At 39.8% G+C, this 16,342-nt stretch overlaps 1 protein-coding gene across 1 annotated transcript in view; it reads left to right on the top strand.

Annotated features, from left to right (window-relative positions):
* Positions 1-16,342, top strand: part of hs6st3b (heparan sulfate 6-O-sulfotransferase 3b) — a 74,581-nt gene that overhangs the window by 30,916 nt on the left and 27,323 nt on the right. The window lies entirely within an intron of this gene.

Genomic DNA, 16,342 nt, shown 5'->3' with positions numbered 1-16,342 from the left:
TAGCGTTTTACTAAGTCATGCATGGAGAAAATCTATATTGTATTGCAATTATCTTGATTAAGACATTGCTGTCAGTAATTATAGTTTTTATTTTTGTATGTTTTACTTCAACACATTTGCATTTCCTGTTACACATGCTTGAAACTAAACATTTAGTGTTGCACAGTTCCCATTTAATTTTTAGGTCAAATACATTTTGAATGAATAACTGCATACACTTGTTTAGTTTTTTTCATTCCTGATAATTTAGCGCAATTCTAATCTCATATGATACAGTGCATATCGTTACATATATTATTTCATGATGTCTCCTCCATATTGGGAGGAGCAAGATGAGGTAGTTCGGGCATCTGATTAGGAGGCCTTCTGGAAGCCTCCCTAGTTAGGTGTTCCGGGCACGCCCCACTAGCAGAAGACTCCAGTTGAAGACCCAGGACTCGCTGGAGAGACGATGTCACCCAGCTAGCCTGGGCACGCCTCAGGATCCCCCAGGAAGAGCTGGAAGAAGTGGCTGGGGAGAAGGAGTGTGGGCTTTCCATTGAAGCTGCTACCTTTGTGACCCGACCTCGGATAAGCGTCAGAAAGTGGATGGATGGATGGATGGATGGATGGATGGATGGATGGATGGATGGATGGATGTCATTATGATGGTACTTGGAGAGCTAAATATGTTTCGACGTTATAGCTGGTGGATGAAGTTCGACAATCGCTTCATTCAAGTGGCAATCTCGTAGTTTCAGTTTCTTACTCTACAGTTAGACGCTCATCCAAACTACCGCGATAGTAATAAATATATTGTTATATTTAATAATAAGGGCCCATTTTAAAAAAGTTGTTCCAGTCAGTATCTTTTATTGGCTCTCATTATATTGTACTTGTTCACTTAGTGAAGGGCTCAGGAGCGTATTCATTGTAGGAAAGAGTGCCTCTTAGGATGAATCAGGAAAAACGCCGTCCGCGATGGAAATGATCTGCAAGGCTGCTTTATCATGAATGCCGATTAGACGATTTGCCATTTGTGTGTCTGGCTTCCTGCCCTGCTCCATCTGCTCAGTGCAGATTGTTTGGATCATATCAGGGTCAATGACCAAACAACCATATTTGACAAGTGAACATGTTAGCGCTCTTGTTATGGTTATAATCACGCTCATTTCTAACATGATGAAAATAATCAAAACATTTCAACATTGTTGATTTCAATTCATGTTTTTTTTAGATGGACAACCGACAATTGTTCGTATGATCAGTATTGATTGTGTTCATAGAAGAAGCAAATCCCAGTTGTAGGATTACTGTTTTTAGTTCAATATACAGGTAACATCCGAGTTACGACCGGGTGCCGTTCCGACAAAACGGTCATAAGTCGAAATCCATTCAAAATGGCCGACGTGACGTTTACACGACAGGATAGTATACAATGTCAATCTTTTGTTTCTAAGCAACGTTTTCTATTGAATACTATTATATACCAAACTGTTTACAGTTCATTTATAAATGTTGGAACTTTTAGTGTCATTTTTATAATTTTATGTTGTATTATCAATTTTTATTATTGTATAACTGTACCTGTAATCTATACAAAACTGTTTACTGTCCAGTTAATTTTTGCTGTCACTTTTCGCCCGATACACGTGATACTCAGGCAGATGCCGAAGGAAAAAAAGCAGTCTACAGTACTACAGGAGATGTTGCCGAGACGCTATCTGCACTGTATAACTACTGTATTGAGTGTCATCACGCAGTAGATTGCTGTGTGATTGTGTGACATGCTGGCTGGCCAAAATTGTGGTACGCGTTGTCCGCTGCTTACGCGTTGTGGTGCCAGGGTAGAATTAAAAAAAAGGGGTCTGGCGGTTGTGGTCATATGTACGGGTGGTCGTAAATCGCACCGGTTGTAACTTGAATGTTACCGGTATTATTTTTTATTACATTGTACAGCCACTCGTTTTCAAATGGGCTTGTCATCATTTATAGTGTTAGGAAGCTGCAGTCCATTTGGTATGCTTTGGACAAGAGACAGGCTGCGCTCTGGCTTGGTCGCCAGCCAACCGCGTGAAACCTACAGTACATTCTAAAGACCCATATCCATTTCCACGCAGATTCACAACGGTAGACAATTCCCAGACTTCAGGGAACCTAACATGCAGGCTTCTAATATGTGGTCAATCACTTCTGTTTAAGTGGTACCTTCAATAACTATAGGACCTAACGGAACAATGTTGAAAGTCAAATGCTACATCGTTATGACATTTAAAAAAATCTTTCAAAGTTCTGCCAGGCTGCAAATAAAATAGTTAAATCCTTGTTGGTGGGAGCAGGATGGTCATAAAGTGCATAGTCGCATACGGTGAGTGTGCAACTTTACTTTGTCTGAACGCTGACTCAATCAAACTTCTACAGGAGGAAATGTAAACAATGGAGAAAGGGGAGGTAGCTCTTCTCAATGGAATTCTGGGTTTGTCAATGTCCTGTGTTTGGTGTCACAATAACGACTGCCATGAATGTGGTGGTGGTTTCTATATGACTGTAATAAACAGGGTGAAACACGAGTTGAGAGCAGTCGTAATTTTCATGCTGATGGTGTTCAAAATATTGTTTTGTTTCCAATACGTTTTAGTGTTTGAATAGAAAGTATTCTAAGTGTCACATGACAACTGTCATTCCCTCCTCTCGTCCATCGGTCTCTTTCACACTTGCCCTATTCGAGTTGCAGCCAAAATGGAGCTTATTCTCGCCATATTGATCAAGAAATGGCGGACACTATGGAATCACTCAAGCACAGTTCTCTTTCAAGGGTCCATAGCAAACCATCTTACTGGGTGAGTTGGTTATGGTCTCAAAGAGCTAAGGCTGAACTATTTTGCCTTCATTTCAAAACGTATCTTTGTGTGAAACACAGCACTGCTCATCGCCACAAGAACACCATACCCATTGTATAGATTACATTAGATTAGATGAGCAAGAAAAGTTCTTATCCTGTTACTGTAAAGTGGCCTTGAGAGTTTTGAAAGGTGCTTGGAAATAAAATGTATTATTATTATTATTATTATTATTATTATTATTATTATTATTATTATTATTATTATTATTATTATTATTATTAGTCTCACAGTGAAGAAAGTTACATTTCACAGCAGCAAAGTGTTAAAAGGAAGAGGGAAGGGAAAAAAAATTTGAAAAACAAAATACACAAGCTGCTGTAAAGGCAGCCACTCTCGCGGCGCCATCTTGAATTCAAAGGAATTAACAAAACAAACAAACAAACAAACAAATGATATGACAAGACAAAGACACAGACAGTCATTCAATCACAAGAACATTCTGCACCCTCTTTGTTGTATAAAGCAGTTCTAGATGAAAGAGGAGAGCATTAAAGCGTCCTTTTCACCAGTGGATCAGGGATATCATTGTGAAATGTGCACTATCTGCTACAAGCTAAGTTTTCAAAGCAAACGCAAAGCTGTAGCATCCATTGAATAAAATAGATTGTCTCACATCTCCTGTCCCACGTAAATCTGCTTCAATTCCATGCCGCGACAGTTCCACATATGCATCGAGGTTCTGCGCTGACGCACATTTCTTCTCATTGCGGGCTGCTCAAGCCATGTACCACCCAGCCACAGACTGTCTAACAGCACCAACCTTTCCACTGAACATAGCGGGCACATGGTGACAGCATCACGTGTTGGGGCTGCATTTCTTCAGCTGGATTGGTTCCAATTAGGAATTGATCTGAGCACAAAACGGTCAGAATTCTGCTAGAAAGCATAATGAACATCAGAAAAAGCCTAGCATGAGATCTGAACTTTATTTGGTGTTAATCTGAGGCTCTTTGAATGCTGCTGGTTAATCCTTAACCAAAACAGAAAGTTAGAAGAGGTTATGCGCACTTGTGTAGCAAAGCAATTTCAGTTGGTTATTTTGACTTCCCCTCTGAAGGAGATGATACATTTTCTATTGGATTGCACAAGTTGTCAGTCACATAAATTGTTGGGTGAAAAAGTGAAATGATTCCTTTTTGCTGTCACTTTTCACAGACGTACGTACTTTTTATATTCACGGTGGGGTTCACAAATAACTCAAAAGTCCATCGAGACCAGATCCACCTCCATGATTCTAAAATGGATAGGTGGAAAATTACCAATGCGAAAACATCTACATCGAAATAGACTCTGAGATCTATATTTCTTGTTATAGATTCCCTCAACACTTGTTTATCAATCTGACTGTTTACTCAGTGCTCTGGAACCTCGGCGCCCCATATGAAAGGACCATAAAGTTGAATGTCGTTCGATGCCGACAAGGTTTTTCATCTCGACTGTATAGAGTGCCAGTGTTCCCCTGTGATGACAAAAAGTCCTGCATTAATTATGCCTGGGATGCTGAGACCTCATCTCGAGAAGACAGTCGGCGACAAAGACATTATCCCGAGAAGTGAGTCTCCTTCGGCAGGCTGGCTTCCTTATTGTCTGTTCCCATTTACCGTTGCCTTTTTCTTCCCAACGCATCGGCGTGTCGCTCCTGCAGAGACCCTCCACTTTCTGAGGAGTTCTCACTGCTTAGCTTATCCATGAAACTTTGAGTCAGAGTCCCGCTTGTGTATGTAAGATGCAGGGGTGTGGTGAAGTTGTTTGGGACGTGTCTGACGTTGTGATGGGTGCAAGGCTGTGAGTGGGGAAGCCTTGGAGCAATTGAGGTTAAGGTTGTGTATCCTGCAGGTAGAGCACGGTAAGCATCTGAGCTGAGCTTAAATCAAACAAATCTTGTTGATTTTATGTTCCTGACATTAGGCCCGTGTTTGTTTTCTCCCAATCACCTGTCACAGCATTAAGTGCACCCGCAGAATATCACAAGATCCAGTGCAAGAATTGTACTTTCAAAAAATTAATTGGCTCCTGCTTTCTCGTGGCATTAATAAGGCCAAGAACTGTAGATTAAGAATTCTTTCAATAGGCAACGAGCCAAACATCATTTCAGGTAGGACCTTCGACTTTTTGCCCTTTCTCGTAATTGTCGGAAAACTTTGAGAAAACCTGCAATGCAACCTTTTAAGGCCGATTTATACAAAGATGGCCTAGATGCCAAAATTCATCCATCTTTTTTCGATACTCATTATTGCCACAGGAAACTGGTGCCAGTCACAGCTGACTTCAAATCAGAAGGTGGGGCAACCCCTAGTTTGGTTGCCAATTGCGGGACACCAAAATTATATTCTTAAAAAAATTAAATGCAGATTTTGAAAAGCACATACACATCATTAGCTTGCAATCTGTCACCGTGGTCAGGCATTTTACAAATATGACCCACAGCTTGGGTTTTCCACAATTATTTGCAATATAGATAGCTGGGATAAGCTCCAGCACACCTACAATCTTTGTGATGATCAGCAGATTGGAAAATGGATGGTTGGATGGTCACAATTTGACTTTGGGAAAAATAATTCCAATTGATCACAAGAGGAATCTTTATCCTATGGTTGACACGTATAGCGGATATTGGAAGTATGAGATAAATGATTCACAATCTCAATGTCATCCGCACTTCAACCAACTGTGTCTCAGTGGATAATGTGTCCATATTGATCGAACATTAGAGTTCCAAGTCATTTTTTTTTCTTTCTTTAAGCGATGTATGACCCTGTGTAATCTCAATGTTGCTTGAGCACATTGATTTACAGCACTGCGGGTTATATTGAAAGTTGATTCTCCGGGAATATTGATTCTTTTTGCAACACAACAGTGAAATAAAGCAAGGAGGATTGGTGTATGAGACATCATAAACCAAAATCAATAAAGAACACCATAGGTATGTTGCACAAACCCATTTCCAACAAAGTTGTGACGTTGAGTTGAATTTATTGTAAATTAAAACAGAATATACAGATTTTTTTTTTAACCTGGTGTTAATTGGACATACTAAAAAGACAAGATATTTCATGCTCAAACTGATGCTCAAAAAGAAAAGCTTACTGGAAGTAGATGAATGTCATAACTTGGTATAAGAGGTGCTTCCCTGAATTACTCAGTTATCTACAAGCAAAGACAGGACAAGATTCAGAAAATATCAACGTAAAATTGCCAAAAAATTGAGGATTTCTTCATATGGGGTCCATAATATAATCAAATAGTTCTGAGAATCTGGAAAAATAACTTCATATACTTTATTTTCCAGTGTATAAGGCGCAACCAAAAGGCTTCATTTTCTTGAAAAGATGACCCTGCGTCTTATACGCAGGTGCACCATATATGTGAAGTCATATTGAGCCGTAACAGGTCTCGCAACTGTTGTCAGCAGCCACCGACTCCGTATCCCCCTGTAGAGTAAGTAGTGTGTAACCCTAGCCTGTACTGTAACGCCTTATAATGTGTTGTGCCTTATCTATGTAAAACGTTTGAAAATACTCCAATAAGGGTGTGCCTTACACTCTGGTGCGCCTTATACACGGAACATACGTAAGTGGCAAGGTGAAAACCAAAATTAAATTTGAATCCAAGTAAAATGTTTTTATTTTGTGTTAATAATGTTGAATATAATGTCCCGATTCCAGCGGATTTCGGCTTTTTTTTATGGTTCGCCTTCAACAGGTTCCTCCAAATTGAATAGCGCATTTTATTTTTAACATGCACAGGACAATGTTTTTGCCCCGATAACAATAAAATGTGCCAATTAGAGCGGTCCCTCAGAGTTCTTGCGAAAGGTCATCTTGTTGTGCTCATATTTCCACCCGGTACCCCTCCTGCAATGCGGCAGACCACAGCCATAATGACATTTTTGGGCTCGTGAACTGATGCCATCATGTCATTGTAGTGCCAAAGATGCCTTTTCTATCTGTTTTCCTTTCTTTGTTTTAGTTTTATGCACAGAACTGTATCAGCAGGTTCGTTTCTTTACGCTTTATGAATAATGTATGAAAATTGCACAGCCTGGATGACGGATTGCCCTAGTATGCCTGTGACATTAGCTAATATTAACACATTGTAGATATCGTATTGATGTATATACACTGTTACATTCAACAGCATAATGCAACTGTTTTTCCCCATCTTTAAAAGTGGTGGAAGAAAGTAGAATCAACCCATCCCGCCTTGTGGGATTAAAACAGTGCTTGAAGATTTATGGCATCCACGGCACATATGAACGGGTTGAGAGTCCAGTTTCTGGAGTTCTCCTGGAGACTGATCCGGCTTGATCCACACACGGCCTTTGGTGAACCTTTCGCGAACTTTTTCATCATTCTGTGAAATGGCAAATTGAATGTCAGATTTGAACCCAACGAGGTGATTAGAGTGCATAATTGCCATTTCTATATAGTTTTGACCTCTTTGTGCAATTTCAGAGGGTTTGTTCAATATGAGATATGGAGTGGGAGTTCCAGGTGTAGTTCTCGGTCCACATTTAGTGTCGTTTTGAGGAAGTTTTACATGTAAGCTGTTTTTAAATGTTGCATCTGATTCTGTGAAAACTCACTCGAATGCTATGTTTTTACGGGAACATCAAAAAGATTTTTCATTTGAATGCAAGACAAAAACACACGAAAATGAGAAGTAATTTTTTTTAAAGTATGTAGAGAGTGAAATCCATATGATGCAAAATTCTCTTCCAAAACATGTAAGGATTTTGATCATTTTTCAACACGTGAAGAAAAAGAAATATGCGGCTGTTCAAAACAGAACTCAGACATTGCCCATGAACAAAGTGAACTTTCATTTTGTGTGAATCACTGAACTGGATTTTTTTTTCTTCGTGAAAAAATGTTGATTGCAGGGTGCTTCAATATCGTGTTGCATGGAATTGATCAACTTCTGGTATCTGTGAACAACTATTCCACACGGGATCATTAGACTAAGTTCCTCAGTGCCTCAGCACACACTTTATTTTTGATGTCCCGTTGCACAACTTTATTGTGAAATTTAAATTTGTATTAGATTGGATTGGATTAGCCTTTCTTAGTCTTGCAAAGGAGAAATTTACATTTCACAGCAGCAAAGTGATGAAAGTAAGAGGAGAGGAAAGGAAGAAGTAGAAAAGTAAAATACTGCTTTATAGGCAGCCACACTCGCGGCGCCATCTTGAAGTCAAAACAATAACAAAAAATTAAATAACAAATAATGTGACACAACACAGAAGACACAGTCATTCAATTTTAAGCACTTTCTGCACCCTCTTTGTTGTATAAAGCAGTTCTAGATGAAAGAGGAGCGGATCAAAGTGTACTTTTCACCAGTGCATCAGGCACATCATTGTGAATTGTGCACGTCTGCTACGAGCTAACTGTTGAAAGCAAACACGAAGCTGTAGCATCCAAAATAAATTGTCTCACATCTCCTGTCCCACGTAAATCCGCTTCAATTCCAAGCCACGACAGTTCCACATACGCATTGGTGCTCTGCGTTGACGCTCCTTTCATAAAATCGTGGGCTCCTCACGCCTTGCATCCATCCAGCCGGAGACTGTCCAACAGCACCAACATTTCCGCTAAACAAAGCGCGGCTGTGAAAACGCTGCCCATTATAGGTTAAAAAAAACACGATTGCACCAGAACTATTCAACAATGTCAGTCAAATGGCACTGACATTCCTCTCAAATCAAAAACAGTGCTGGGATATTTGTGCAACTGAGAAGGCGCAACCGCTCAGCAGAGTCTCCTCCTTGATGAATGTCGTGGCCAAAAATGCTGAAAAACAATCCGTATCCATTCCACACGACGCCCGACAACAACTCAAAGTGAAAAAAATAAACCCCAAAAACAACAAAAGAAGCAAGTTAAACTAAAGTTAAAAGTTTTTCGAGACTTTGCATCTGATAAACATAGAAGAGAGCCAAGTGGATTTTGGTTCTGACCATTTGATTTTTGTCATTCAATATTTCACATATGTTATCCAATCCAATGTGTGATATCAAATATTGATTTTTTCCATTTGAGTCGCGGTTGACCTGGAGTCTGTCCAAGCTAACTTTGGACGAGAGGCGGTGGTTCACGGTGGACTGATTGGCAATAATTCCCAGGACATACAAAGTCGACAGTAAAAACTTACACAAGCACAAGGGAGAGATTGCAAATCTGCTGTACTCGCAGGGGCCTGAGCAGGGATTCAAAGACCCGTCACTTGGCAAGCAGAAAATGAATCTAATACTTTTAATACGTGAATTCCCAATGATCATTCAATCATTAAAATGTCCATTTCATTTTCTGTTAGTTATTCAGATAGTATAGCTTGAAAGAAAACAGGGTTGTAAAATCATTAGCCCGTTGGCAGTAAAATAATTATGTTTGGCTACTATTTTTCATTTCACTCATCCTAATACTGTACGCAATGTTTTTCTTGTAGTTCTTATGGTCCATTATCCTTTCAACTCACAGTTAAAAAAGAGTAATTAATTTGAAAAGATTGCAGAGATAGATAGTCCCAAAGCCACTTTTAAATAGAATGTCAACCTTGTTTAAAAAAGGAGACTTATAGCTATTCCAGCTCTGTTTTCTGTGCTCGTGCCGTATTCTATTTTTCATCCAGAGAAATGCTAAATAAAATCCATGGCACATTACTATGCCATGAGCAATCATGACGTGTATTCAATTATACTTTACCATGTGATTTATTGCTGAGAAATAACATCTTCATCCATTTATCCATGTCATCAACATGTGGCCAACCAATTACCGTATTTTCCGCACTATAAGGTGCTTCCGAGTATAAAACACACCTTGTATGAATGGCCTACTTTAAAACTATTTTCACATATAGGTCTCATTATAAGGTGCATAGAATAGAAGCTACTATAGTGACTGCAGTTCCACTATGCATCCACTAGAAGGAGCTATGCTAAAGGAAATACAATACAATGAGAACAGTTTTACTCATTTTCACTCAAATTGCAGGACCCACAAAATATTGAATTTTAGAATTACAGTAAAGTCTCGTTATATCGATATCGGTTATATCGATAGTACTGCTTATTACGATACTATTTCTATGAACTCAAGGAGAAAATTACATGCCCGCAGGATCGGATATATCGGTAGTCCGGTTATATCGATATTTTTTCCGACTCCCGAGAATATCGATATTACGAGACTTTACTGTACATAAACATCCAATGCAGCGTAAGAAACCTTAGATACTCTTCTTCCATAAGAAAAAAAGACTTGATTCCTAAGTTATATGGGTCTGGGGTTATCTGAGCTTGAAATGGAGGCAAATGCGGCCCTCTCATGAGAAAGAAAAACATTGCCAGAGGTCTGACCAGCGCTTTATCGGCAAGCAAGAAAAACCAAATCCCAAACAAATTTAGGAATGGCGCAAATTCAATTCCCAAATAAATTTGGGAATGGCAGTGATTGAGTTAATAAGTTGCTTAATAACTTTTTCAACACTGTCATAATTGTATCCAAGGCACAATAAATAGAACATACTTTCTATACTAGGGAACCATAGTTCCAAAAACCTCCTTAATGGACCTTGTAAGAAAGTTGACATACCGAGATGATGTACCGAGTCATGACCATCAATCAAAAAAATCTATAGACCAGGTGTTATATCCTTGTCTGAACCCCATTGGAAGAATGTGGTCTTTGGCAAAACGTTTATAGACGGCTTTAGTGTCGCGATTTTCTATTCAACATCTAGCGGTTGAACTATGAGTTCAGTCGTTGACGCTGGCATCAGACGACGCCTTTACTGTGCCTCGAGAAAGCTGCCAGTCGCTTGGCAACACCAAGGACATTACTGCAGCTTTTTTGACCGAAAATCTCCAGGTAATTGAGTGGCAATAACGGCTTCGCAGGACCTTGACCTAGACGTTGACGTACATGATTTGTTTTCTTGTAACATGCTCTTCCTTGCAGACTTCTTTTGATGTGAACACTTTGTATAAGAGGACTGTGTGGCACACTGAGGAAATCACGCATAAGACTATGTCATTTGTGACTTTACGAGTTGAGCTACTGCAATAAACGAACTTTGGTATAATATTTGAATGTATTGAGACGTACTTGGACTTGATGGCAATCACAAAGGTTCCAATCCAGGTAGTAATACTTGCATCAGAAAATACCAACTCAAACCAGGGGATAAATCTCTGCTTTGCAATTATCCAGGCCATTAATCTGCTTTTTATTCCATTGTGCTTCTGCTTTGTGTCATCTGTGCTTCGCAGCCCGACTCTTAACTATGTATTCAGTCCTCAGTCAGGGTTCTGTTCCCTCATAGCAAGCTGCGATAAGAGACCACTTTTGCAAGCGGGGTGCCAAAACTCTACCACAGCCTTTTGGGTCAGTCAACGTTGTACAAAAAGCAGAATTGCGGAATCAGTGATACTTTTTTCACTCCATTCATGTCCCAAAGTCCAAGGCCTAGTTTGTACAGTTCTGTACTCCATGCAAGCCGGTCAAATCCTCTGCACAGATATTCAATGCAGACCCAATCAGTGCTGGTCCCTATTCGCAGTGGAAGGGTTTCATGGCAGAAACAAATCAGCGATGGCCGTTTGATATCGTCTCTGCAGAGCAAAGACACATAATCCAATCTGTACCCCCCCCCCCCCCCAAAAAAAAAAAAAAAAAAAGAATAAAAAATATTAATTCAACCGCAGCCAAATAATCCCCTGAAATAACAGGCTTAACCACTAAAACCCATCTCTAATTTTATCTGGAATCTTCCAAACACTGACACCACAATGACATCAAAGCAGGACAGGAAATGCATGGCAAACAAATAAATAGATGGCCGAGTGGCATTAGAGCTTAATACGTGGCAGAGTGGAGCTTTAGGAAAGCGGCGTTAGATTTCGGCTTGGCGGGAGTGCGATGCAGCAACACGGAGAGACGCTCAATCAGGCGCATCCAGCCCGCTGTGTCACTTATCCTATTGCGGTCGTCAGCTTGAAGCGCTGCAAAGCACTTTTTTTCAGGCTTCCACTGGATGAAGCCATTGTTCAGAGTTGAATGTGGACCTTGTCAAATCTAAAAGCTTGCAAAAGTCACATTTTCGAAGGAAAGTGTGTGCACTATTCCCGAGTGCATTGGTCAGATGGATTTCACTCTGACACAACAGGTTTTGGGTGTTCTTGCAAGTCTGCTCTATTTCGAGAAGACCCACTTTTGATTAGGTTTATTTTCACACAAAAATGAACAGTGGTCTTCTGAAATTGACACCAAATGCTAACATTTTAAGGTCAAGCAAAGCTTTTCATAATGGTGTGCCTTAAAAATCTCTCTCTCTCTCTCTCTCTCTCTCTCTCTCTCTCTCTCTCTCTCTCTCTCTCTATATATATATATATATATATATATATATATATATATATATATATATATATATATATATACAGTAAAGTCTCGTTATATCGATATCGGATATATCGATAGTCCCGGTTATATCGATACTATTTCTATGCACGCACGGAGAAAACAGGGTCGGATATATCGATAGTCCCGGTTATATCGATATTTTTTCGGACTCCCTTGAATATCGATATAACGAGACTTTACTGTATATATATATAGCATACACTGTGTATATTGTCACCCCACGAATTTAAAGCAGTGAAGTGTGTGCTTTTGTGTGTTTTGTTGTCCGAGTTGCATTGTCTGGTAAGGTATACATCTTTTTCTGACATATTATTCATTTTTGCTGGAAAAAAAAAAACACTTTTTTACCCGCCTGCCTGGGAGTTTCTTTGTGAGTTTCACACATTGATCACTGCAGGGAATTTCCAAATTAAAGAGACCTTCCGTCATAACATCACCAATGTGTTTGGTAAAAACATAATTCTCCTAATGTACAATGTTTCCTAATTAAATTGACTGTTGGAAGGCTGACTTCACGAACACTACTGACACAATTCTCGTACTGCCATCATTTCAAAGTACACCAGTGAAGTACTTTTACCAGGGAACGTGTTGAAAACTTGGGCTGATGTTTCAAACAGAGCGGTGAGTTCACGACGTGGTAATTAGCGGCGGGCAGAAACTCAAGGACACAGCACGAACACCTACTAGCTCACTTCTCCACTTTCAGCCAATGCCTCCATTGCTTCTGAATGTTGCCCTGGGAGTCATACTTTGTTTTTTTTTTTTTTTAATCTTTTTTCATCACTTCATATTCAGCCCCGCGGGGTTTGCAGCGCAGAGGAAATGAATGGCACAAACCAGGCAGCGGTTTCATCTTCTACTTTAACTGTCTTTCAATCATATTTTCTTCCATAAACTCATTCAAAGATGACTTTTGAGGATGAAACCCAACAAGGAAATGTGCTGTCTCTCTCTAGGAATGGATATGGTGAGAAGGTATGCAGAACATTCATCACTTTTGAGGACCCATCTGAGTTTTGTCTCATTCTCATCTACAGTTCAGCGTTTTCCCGTGCAAAGATATGGACGGGGTTGATATACGAGCTTCTTGTTCTTCCATGTCTTCGTAGCGATGAGACGTAGCTTTGCGAGGACCTCTTTCCCACTGTCCCTTGTGGAAGTGTCGTCGTAATTGGCCAAGGAGCACAGATGCTAAACGGCAAAGTGAAAAGTGAGATTAATGTGGTATTTGGGCAAAATCTATTAGGCAGTTTTCATTTATCACCTTCGCTGCAACCCCGTGGAGTCACCTTAAACACACTCCATTGTTTGCTGTGTGAGAAAAAAAATGGAGACAATTAAAACCAAAGTCACTTAAGTGCAAATGCTGGGAGATTTCTATCGGTGGTAAATTACAACAGCTGTATCTCAATCAATTAAAATAACAGAGAATAGGGCATTTAATTCAGGCGGCCTGGTGGTAAAGTGGTTAGTGCGTCGACCTCACACTGCAGAGGCGATCCTAGTTCAAATTTACTTTCGAGCTAAACATTAAGATAAATAAATATGAATTAGGTATTCGACCAACAGTTCCAAACCAAACTTTGCCAGCTCAATGCTTGCACATAATCCAAAATGCCACCGACGGGCTGACAAAACTGGCATTGATGTCACAGTGGCTGTAACCCTTTACCCTTAATATTTAAAGGACAACCGACGTCACTTTTTTTGTTTCTTAACTGACATCAGAAAAACATTTGATAGCATCTAAAATACCAAAAACACGCAGTATGATATTTTTATTCAAATGCAAAACACCAATAAAAATGACTTAAAGTGTCCAAAATCTGCAAAAAAATTGAGCTGCGAATTGGACATTTTCAGAAAGCCCCCCCCCCCCCCCAGTTCGTGACATCACGCCAAGACGTCTTGCATTGAAGGAGAATCAAAACAATGGCTTCAGATTCGGAGAATATGCTTTCTTGTTACACATCCATTCATGAATATGATTCAAATAGTTCTGAAGAGGAAAGCATACATGTTTGCAATTGATTAAAGAAGTCCTTCCGTGTCATTTTGAGGCATCTGGACTGCAATGCAGCGTCCCAGAAAAGAGGCAGAAAATGGCGACCAAGCTCCCTGTGAGGAATTAATCAGCCCGTTTCCACAGGCTGATAAATTCCTTATATGGAGCTTGGTCGCCCTCTTCTGGCTCTTTTTGGTGCAACATGACGTTTTCAGACCAAACAAGCATAGCAAAATGCATTGACGTGATGGAAGGACTGTTACAATGTGTCCTTTTTTCGGTCAAGGGCATTCCTTCAGTGACGTCGCATACGGACTCGTCACCAACTCAAAAACAAGACTTCCGGAATATTCAGCCTGATTCTTAAATTTTAAAATATAGCTATATACGGTGAAATCTTTATAAAATACGCTCAGTAGAAGTCATTTGAAGCCATTTTACAAATGATGGACACAACTTGTCCGGAGACGTCGGTTGTCCTTTAAACTCAAATGGGTCAGCAACATATGAATCAGAATAAAAATCATCATTTGGTGCGCATGGATCGGTAGGACCCGCCTTAGGGGATTCACTGGAAAAGGTGGTGGGCAGGGTGTGGAGGGTCTAGTAGATTTTTCTGTGCCCCGGATTTGGTTCTCGCAGTGTACCGGTCGATAGACAATATACAGTCATCAGAAAGTCCCGCCCCCAGTTCATGGCGTTAATTCAATACCAATATGTAATTGCCTTAGACAAGTAATCAATGAAAATAGAATGCTTGAAAAAAATAAAACGTAAAATAATACATCAGGAATAGTACCACACTCTCAAACTGAAAGGCCTTCTGCAGAGTGCAGGCAGAGACTACAGTTTGGTGTTAGATTCGGGCCACAATTACAAGCACGTAAGAGTACATTTTGTCGCATAAAAGCATGTTTTGAGCACACAACAACAATTTTGGTGAAATTTGTTTGCCATTAGTTAAGATTTTTAAGATTCAAACAAACTCTTGAACTAAAATAACAACAGTCTGAGGTCTATGCAAGGTAGGAGTTTATTTGTCATACAGCGGAGGCACCCGACGACTAATTGGAACGCTGCGTCAGTTAAAATGAGGGCCGCTTTTTGACAAAATGCGAAAAATGGATTTTGACAAACAGGCAGTGCAGTTTTTTTTTCTAACCATTCCTGCAGAAGTGGAATTGATTGCACATAACAACAGAAAATGAATGTTTACTCAAAAGGTCGGAAGAGTTGCAGAAAATTGCACACTGGCACTTGGAAAGAAAAAGTTGTCATTGTCAACAAGAAGTGCATTCAATTGTGGGTGGATCAGGTTTAATAAGAGTGAAGTGCTGTGTGTCTCCACTTTATAACATGTGCTAGGACTTGAGTTATTTATGTTTTTTGGAGGGAAGATGTAGCCAGTGTCGAGTCAATTTGGGGTTCAAATGTAGCAAAAAAAATCAGCATTTTTGCCCAAAAAACTAAGACTAAGTCTAAAAAAGCTGCCAAAAAACCCACTGGTCTTGAACGTGATCGCAGGAATAATGTTACAGTGGACCCAATACTGTGATGTATTTGGATAGGGGTGTCAAAACTTTGTGATGGAGACCAGATTTGGTGTGTTAAAAATATAGGGCGGTGGAGGCCGCGGGCAATTCGTTATTTCCATATAACAGCAATTCATTTGAATACATCGCTTCATATTGAACAATTTAAAAACAGTCACTGTGTCTTTACAAATGAGGCAGACAAAGTTATTACATATTTCAGTGAAATCCTTGAACGGTCGGCCCTCTGTGTCAACTTTCCTCTTTTTGTTGATTCTCGCCATTTTTTAAAATTGGGATAATCATTCAGACAATTGCCATATTTTCAGGTGCATAAGGCGCACCCAAAAGCCTTGATTTTCTTCAAAAGGTGACCCTGCGCCTTATTCACATGTGAAGTCGTAGTATGTATGAGACATTATAGACCAAAATCAATAAAGAATACCACAGGTATGTTGCACAAACCCATTTCCAACAAAGTTGTGACGTTGAGTTGAA

Source organism: Hippocampus bargibanti, linkage group LG08 (assembly GCF_051943395.1).
Source record: "Hippocampus bargibanti isolate YZ-2025 linkage group LG08, ASM5194339v1, whole genome shotgun sequence".
Taxonomy (NCBI): Eukaryota; Metazoa; Chordata; class Actinopteri; order Syngnathiformes; family Syngnathidae; genus Hippocampus; species Hippocampus bargibanti.
The sequence above is the reverse complement of the archived record's forward strand: the minus strand, read 5'-3'. Positions and strand labels throughout refer to the sequence as shown.